Here is a 7,878-nt window from a genome sequence, read left to right as displayed (position 1 = left end):
TGCATGTTTGATAGAAAGTTTGAGCCCTTCCAAGAGTGATTGGAACGTGTCGAAGAACGGGGTCAGCATGAGTGTAACACCCCTTATCCATATTCGACGCTAGAATAGGGTATGAGGCATTACCGGACTCACATCGCAAGCGAACATACAATTTCGAATCATAAATTTGCATCCAAATTAAAACAGTTCAATCATAAAGTCCCTAATACCAGCTGACGAGGCCCAAAACATGATTTGTAGTGGTTTGGGACTAAACTGATAACTTAGGAAATTTCTACGAAACTTAGAAAAATTTTGCTATAAACAGGGGTCACACGCCCGTGTAGTTTAGGACACACCTGTGTGGGCAGGTCGTGTGGTTACACACGTCCCCGCCCTTAACCTGTGTAACTCTCTATTTTGCAAAGCATGAACAAATTGAGGTCACATGGCCAAGTCACGCGCCAGTGTGCTAGGCCATGTGGTTAATTTAATTTTCATAAAATAGGTGCAGACTTCACACGCCCGAGACACATGCCCATGCTTGAGGCGTGTCCCTCACACGGCTGAGATACACGCCCATGTCTCTGCCCGTGTGCTCAATTCTTAGCATTATGTTTCTCAAAATTAAGGTGCAGGGGACACATGGCCAGAACACATACTCATGGGGCAAGCCGTGTGTCATACACGGCCTAGACACACACCCGTGTGTCTACTTGTGTAGACAAAATAAAGGCTATTTACCAAGCCATTTGTCACCCTCGTTTACACCTACACATGCACAAGTTCAAGGCATAATTCATAGCACACTTGGACAACTAATACATCCACAAAACAAGGCCAATTCATGTCATTTCATTATCTACACTCAACATGTTTTCAACATCATATTCTTCCGAACCAAATCACACCATACTCATTAAGCCACATTAAACCATTTATCAAGCATTTATAAACCACATCACACAAGAGATAGTTACACATGCATTCATATATATATATATAAGCTTACAACCAATTCAACAAAAATAAGCCAAGTTTCATGGCCAAATACCACACCAAGCCTTGACAATTACAAGCCAATACATTTGGCCAAATTCTTAATGACTCATATAAAAAATGACCAAGTCCCTATACATGCCATATTCTCAAAATGTTTGAAATCATCAGTACCCAAAATAACAGTTTGATAGCGTGATGTGAACTCCGATAATCTCTAACCTGAGCTAGCTTGGTGACACTATAAAACATGGAAAATAAAACAGAGTAAGCTATATAGCTTAGTAAGCTTGTATGAAGGAAATAAGCTAACCTTACCAAACATTAACATGCAAGTAATACAACATAGGGAAATGTAATTTACCATATTCTCATGATCATAATTTATTCCATCACAATTTACCTTGAATTCGTCATTTCACAAATTAACAATCACAAGCTTTAAGTACATACGTGTATCATCTCATAATAATTTCATACTTAGTCTCATCGTTGTTATACCCAATGAACCATTCAGAATAATAATATCAGATACTCCAGAAAACCTTACACACAAAGTGCCACATATGTATCCATTGCTACCTCTATCTCATAACACATATATGCTCACTCTTGAGCCATTATCAGGCCTGCTCACACAAGTTGTTAGTTAAGACATAGCTACTTGGTGCTGCTCACCCAAGCTATCAAGTAACTACAACATATGCCAGTATACTCAGCCACTGGTAGAACGTACAGGACCAGCACCCGGATCACATAAGATAAAACCCTAATGACGTGTCACTTGTATCCTAATCTATTCCTAAGGTTTGATTGGGATTTCTCGCTTGCCAATAACATCGTCGAAGGTGTTCGTAAAGTCATTTACACAATTCATGAAGTATTAAAGTAGTTAAATTACAATTATAATAAAGCTCATTTAACATACGAACTTACCTTGGTTACAAAAACAACCAAAAAGGATCTATTCGCCAGTTACTTTGTTTTTCCCCTGATCTAGACCTGAACTTCGATTTTCCTGATTTGTAATACCACATTTAACTTATGATTAACCCAAAAACACATTATGGCAGAATTTACATTTTTGCCCTTAACTTTTTAGCATTTTACAATTTAGTCCTTAGGCTCGTAAAATGAATTTCATTCAATTTCTTTACAATCCAAGGCTAGCTGACTATTAATTTTACTCATAGTAGCCCACATTTTTCATTTATTCTGTAACACCCCAAACCCGACCAAGACGTTATGGCCGAATCTGGCGATGTCACACTAAAGTGTTTTTCGAAAACATAATTTTGTTGAAAAAGAATCCTTTCTATATTAAAACCTCTTTATGATCTTAACAAAAATTTAGGATATTTAGAAAACCCTTTTTGCACATTTACCTTTTTTTACTTATTTTTAATGATAATTTTAAAACCCGTCGTGTATCATGTTAAAACGTCCATAATTTTTAAAAATGTTGTCTTTTGCAAAAGCTTATGAAATGTGTTGCGTAAACGTGGTGTTTTCGAAAAAAAACAGTTATCTTTTGAAAACCCATCATTTTCTTACAACTAACAGTTTATATCAAGCAAGTAAAAATCCCAATTTAAAAGTTAAAACTTTAAAGAGGCCTTATTACACAAAAATACCCAAATTTAAATTACTAATAAATTAAAAATCTAACATCGAGGCATAAACAGATGTGTGGCCACCTTCGAGTCCCTCGCAACACCAATCCACCTAAGGATTACCTGCGTAGATAAATAGAAGGGTGAATTTATGAAACTCGGTGTGTAATCCCTTAATAAACAAATAGTCAGTCATATGATAGGCAATACGGTCTGGGCCTAAGCCCGTTTCAGTAACAGTCCAGTATCAGTTAAGGCCTTAGCCCATTACAGTAAAAGTATCAGTGTGGGCCTTAGCCCATTTCAGTAATAGTAACAAGACAAAAATGTAAACAGAAATCCTACCCATCCAGCCTCTACACTCCACTCCGTCTAACCTCACACTCCATGTGGGGATAAAATCAACCCACCCATCCCTACACTCCAAAAATAGCACCAGTTACGGTACTAAACAGTGGTTGCAGCAGAGCTGCCAGTACAGTACACTTCCTCCAATCAATAATAAACTCGTCCCCATACAACATATCATAATATCATATATGTATACAATATATATAATGGCATGCTCGATTACAGTCATACATACATAAGGGCATAACAATCACTTTACCTCATAGGGATATAACAGTCATTTATCAATTTGGGGTCTACGTATACTTACCGACCCAACAGTAGGTCCACAGTCGTCTCGGGCGACCCGTGCAACCTTAACAGTCAAACAGTGAGAATGGGATCAAGGCCCATAATATAGGCCCATGTGATGCCCGTGTGGCCCACAAAGCCCAAAAATGGCCTAGGCCGTCTAAGTTACCCAGCCTAGCCTAATAATCTCCACATGTCTGTGTGGTTTACCCGTGCAGGGCCCACATGGCCCAATGTGGCCCCAAAATGGCCTAAGCCCATGAAATCGCTTACGGTGGCCTCTACGATCAAACGCCCAAGTTTATGCGTTTGGATTACCACATGAGTGAGCGCACGCTCATGTAGTGTCGAGGTAACTTATTTAGGCTTTTGTCGATTTATGATTATGGCAGTGTGATTACACACCTGATTGTGAAAGTGCGCAACTGGACCACGAGTTCTCCAATCTATTTCAAACAAATGCTTCAATTAATAGCCTAAAAATTGAGTTAAAGCGAACCCTGATCAAACACTTATTCATAATATTACTATCACTCGCCTTGATCGATCGATGGGGGCTTGCACAAGAGACTGGTTGTAACCCCTAAAGATTACCTGTATTCCAACAGATACTTGTTATCTAAAACCATACCCACAAATAGTTGAACCAAGTATATAACATCTTATCGAAAACGTAGGACTGAGAATGAGAGACAGCGATATTCGGCCAACATCCAAAGCACACCCTTAACTTGAGGCACAAGATGGAACAATCGCACCTTCTAGTAGAAAACGACAGAAAATGGAGGTATTAGATAAAAGGTTATTTCGGTAGAAGAGTGAGAGAGAATAGTAACCGTGCACTCTAACCAGAGATGGAGTAGTCGTCTATCACAAAAGATGAAATAAGAGCAATAAAAGTGAGGGAAAAGAGAGAAAAGAACCTTGCACTTAAACCCGATTGATCAAAGAACAGTTGCCCAAAATCGCATAGAGAGGGGAGGAGATGTAATATTCGGTCACAATAGCAAAATGAAAAAAAAGGAAATATGTTAATCACGAAAGAAATCAAAGGAGGGAGAGAAGGTATATTCGACCAAGAGAAGAATCAGTTAGGGAAGGAAAGGAAGAGGAGAAGAAGAAGTTATCAATAAAGAGGGAAAACCGATTAGGGAAAAGGGAGAGATGTCTATTCGGAAAAAGCAAAGAACAAGCACGTGAACATACTCAAATGGTTAATATCAAAGTTCGACTGCCCTCAAAACAAAGGATGAAAGAACCCGAAAGCAAAGTCAGAAGCCAACAGTGAGGAGGAAAAAGAAAAAATACACAGAAACTAAAACTAAAATTCACACTAAATCAAAAACCTTTCCAAAACTGAATTCATTAGGTGCTCACAATCCCAATTCGGCACCACCACTCCCTCCACTTCAAATCCCACATTTTTCGCCCTTAATCTCTCTTAAAATCTCTCCTCCATCCACTCCAACCGATCCCTATCCAACTACCCCACATATCCTCCTAAGTTTCGACTATTCACACCCCACTCCCTTCAAACACTCTAATTGCCCCATCAGCAATAGAATCCCTCTGCCACACAACCTCTTACATGGCACAGCAGCAAAATAATTCACTTCTTTTGCAACACCAAGTCTCAAACCTTAGACCCTCTTACCCCTAGACCAGTAGGCCCTTTTTGTTATGTTTTATCGCTTTTTTAAAAAAAAGCCTACTGACTAGAGACAAGGGTTTAACCAATTGAAACAAAAATTTTTGTATAAGCCAAAGCTTGAACCCAGGACTTCTCAAACACTTCTCTGGACACCTAACCACTGAAGCAAGCATGCATATATGCACACAACATACATAATTAATAATTTAGGATTTGGGGCGTTACAACTCTACCCCCTAAAAGAAAATTTCAACCTCAAAATTTACCTAGTCAAAATAGATGTGGGCATTGTTGTCGCATCACCTCCTCGGGTTACCACGTGGCCTCCTTTGAGCTGCGATTACGCCAAAGTACCTTAACCAGTAGGATAGACTTCTTCTTTAATACTTTTACATCATGCTTTAGAATCTGAACCTGTTCCTCCTCGAAAGTTAGATCTGGCCTAACCTCAATCTCCTCAGTCGAGATAATATGTACGGGATCAAAGCGGTAGTACCTCAACATAGAGACATGGAACACATCCTGAATTCGGTAAAACTCCAGAGGTAATTCTAGCTGATAGGCAACCAGTCCCATACGTTTCAGTATGCGGTAAGGCTCAATGAACCTAGGGCTTAGCTTGCCCTTCCGTCCAAACCTCAGTACCTTCTTCCATTGTGAGACCTTAAGAAACACTAAGTCCTCTACAGAATACTCAATCTCCTTACATTTCAGATACGCATATGACTTTTGTCTGTCCGATGCTGCCTTCAGCCAATCCCGAATCAATCTAACTTTATTCTCGATATCAGAAACCAATTCAGGGCCTAGAACACGCCGCTCGCCCTACTTAGCCCAACACGAAGAAGTACGACACCTCTGACCATATAATGCATCGTAAGGTGCCACCTGTATGCTAAACTGATAGCTATTGTTATATGCAAACTTTGCTAACGACAAGTAGTCTTCCCAACTGCCTCAGAAATCTATCGCACAATGCCTTGACATGTCCTCCAGTATCTGAATCACCCTCTCTAACTAACCATCTATCTGAGGATGGAATGCAGTACTGAAGTCCAACCTTGTACCCAAAGCCTCGTGTAACTTTTTCCAGAACCGAGATATGAAGCGAGGATCTCTATCAGATATTATGGAAATCGGTACCCCGTGCAGTCTCATTATCTCAAACACATACAGTTTAGCCAGCATCTGCAACGAGTAATCAATACAAACAGGTATGAAATGGGCAGATTTGGTCAATCGATTCATGATGACCCATATTGAATCCTTCTTAGTAGGCGTTAAGGGTAGCCCCTTACGAAGTCCATAGTCACTCTTTTCTATTTCCAAAGTAGAATCTTAACTGGCTGAAGCAACGCAGAAGGTAACTAATGTTCAGCCTTGACCTGTTGGCAAGTCAAACATTTACTTACAAAGTAGGTAACTTCACGCTTAAGACCTGGCCACTAATATAACTCATGAAGGTCTCGGTACATCTTATTCCCACCAGGATGCATAGCATAAGGACTACTATGCGCCTCTCACAGTATAGACTACATCAAATCAGTATCCTTCGATACACAGACTCTCCCACGAAAACACAATAGCCCTTCTCTATTCAGTCCAAAATCTGAAGTTTCCCCATTCTCAATTTGTCAGAATTGAGGGCCTAATGACTCATCCTCCAACTGTATACCTTTAATCTGCTCAATCCACATCAGTTTAACCTGAAGTTTGGCCAATAGACTACCATCATCAAATAAGCTGAGACGAGCAAACATTGCCATCAAATCCATCATAGCCCTACGGCTCAATGCGTCAGCCACCACATTGGCCTTACCAGGATGGTATTCAATCAAACAGTCATAATCCTTAAGCAGCTCAATCCATCTACGCAACCTAAGATTTAGCTCCTTCTGAGTGATGAGATACTTGAGGCTCTTGTGATCTGTGTAAATGATACACTTCTCACCGTACAGGTAATGCGTCCAAATTTTCAATGCGAATACCACCGCGGCCAACTGCAAGTCATGCGTCGGATAATTCACCTCATGAGTCTTAAGCTGGCGAGACGCATAAGCCACCACCTTACTCTCTTGCATCAACACACAACCCAAACCAACATGTGATGCATTGCTGTAAACAATAAAATCTTTCCCAGACTCTAGCTGTATCAAGATAGGGGCCTCAGTCAGAACCTTTTTAAGTTTCTCAGAACTTTCTTGTTGAGCATCAGTCCAGCTAAACGGCACACCCTTATGCAACAACTTAGTCAGAGATGCAGCAATCAATGAAAACCCCTCAACAAACCATCTATAATACCCTGCCAGACCCAGAAAAATTCAAATCTCAGATATCATCCTAGGCAGCTTCCAATCCAGAACAGCTTCAATTTTCCGAGGATCAACCCTAATCCCTTCAGCAGATACCACATGGCCTAGAAAGGTTACCTCTCGTAACCAGAACTCGAATTTACTAAACTTGGCATACAGTTGTTTCTCCCTCAGAATCTGTAAAACAACTCGAAGATGTGCATCATGATCCTTTTTAGTTCTTGAATATACCAGAATATCATCTATAAACACTACTACGAACCAATCCAGATAAGGCTGGAACACTTAGTTCATCAAATCTATAAAAGTCATTGTTGTATTTGTCAGTCCAAATGGCATCACTAGGAACTCGTAATGACCATAACGTGTCCTAAATATTGTCTTGTAAACATCAGCCTCTCTAACTCTCAGTTGATGATACCCCGATCGGATATCAATCTTAGAAAAGACCAAAGCTCCTCAAAACTGGTGGAATAGATCATCAATCCTCAGTAGGGGGTACTTATTCTTAAAAGTCAATTTATTTAGTTGTCGATAGTCGATGCACATACACATGGATCCATCATTCTTTTTCACAAATAAAATCGGTGCTCCCCATGGAGACACACTAGGTCGGATGAGCCCTCCATCCAGTAACTCTTAAATCTGAGCCTTAAGCTCCACTAGCTCCTTCGATGCCATT

The sequence above is a fragment of the Gossypium hirsutum genome, chromosome A01 (genome assembly GCF_007990345.1).
Source record: "Gossypium hirsutum isolate 1008001.06 chromosome A01, Gossypium_hirsutum_v2.1, whole genome shotgun sequence".
Taxonomy (NCBI): domain Eukaryota; kingdom Viridiplantae; phylum Streptophyta; class Magnoliopsida; order Malvales; family Malvaceae; genus Gossypium; species Gossypium hirsutum.
This window is presented reverse-complemented; position numbering follows the sequence as displayed.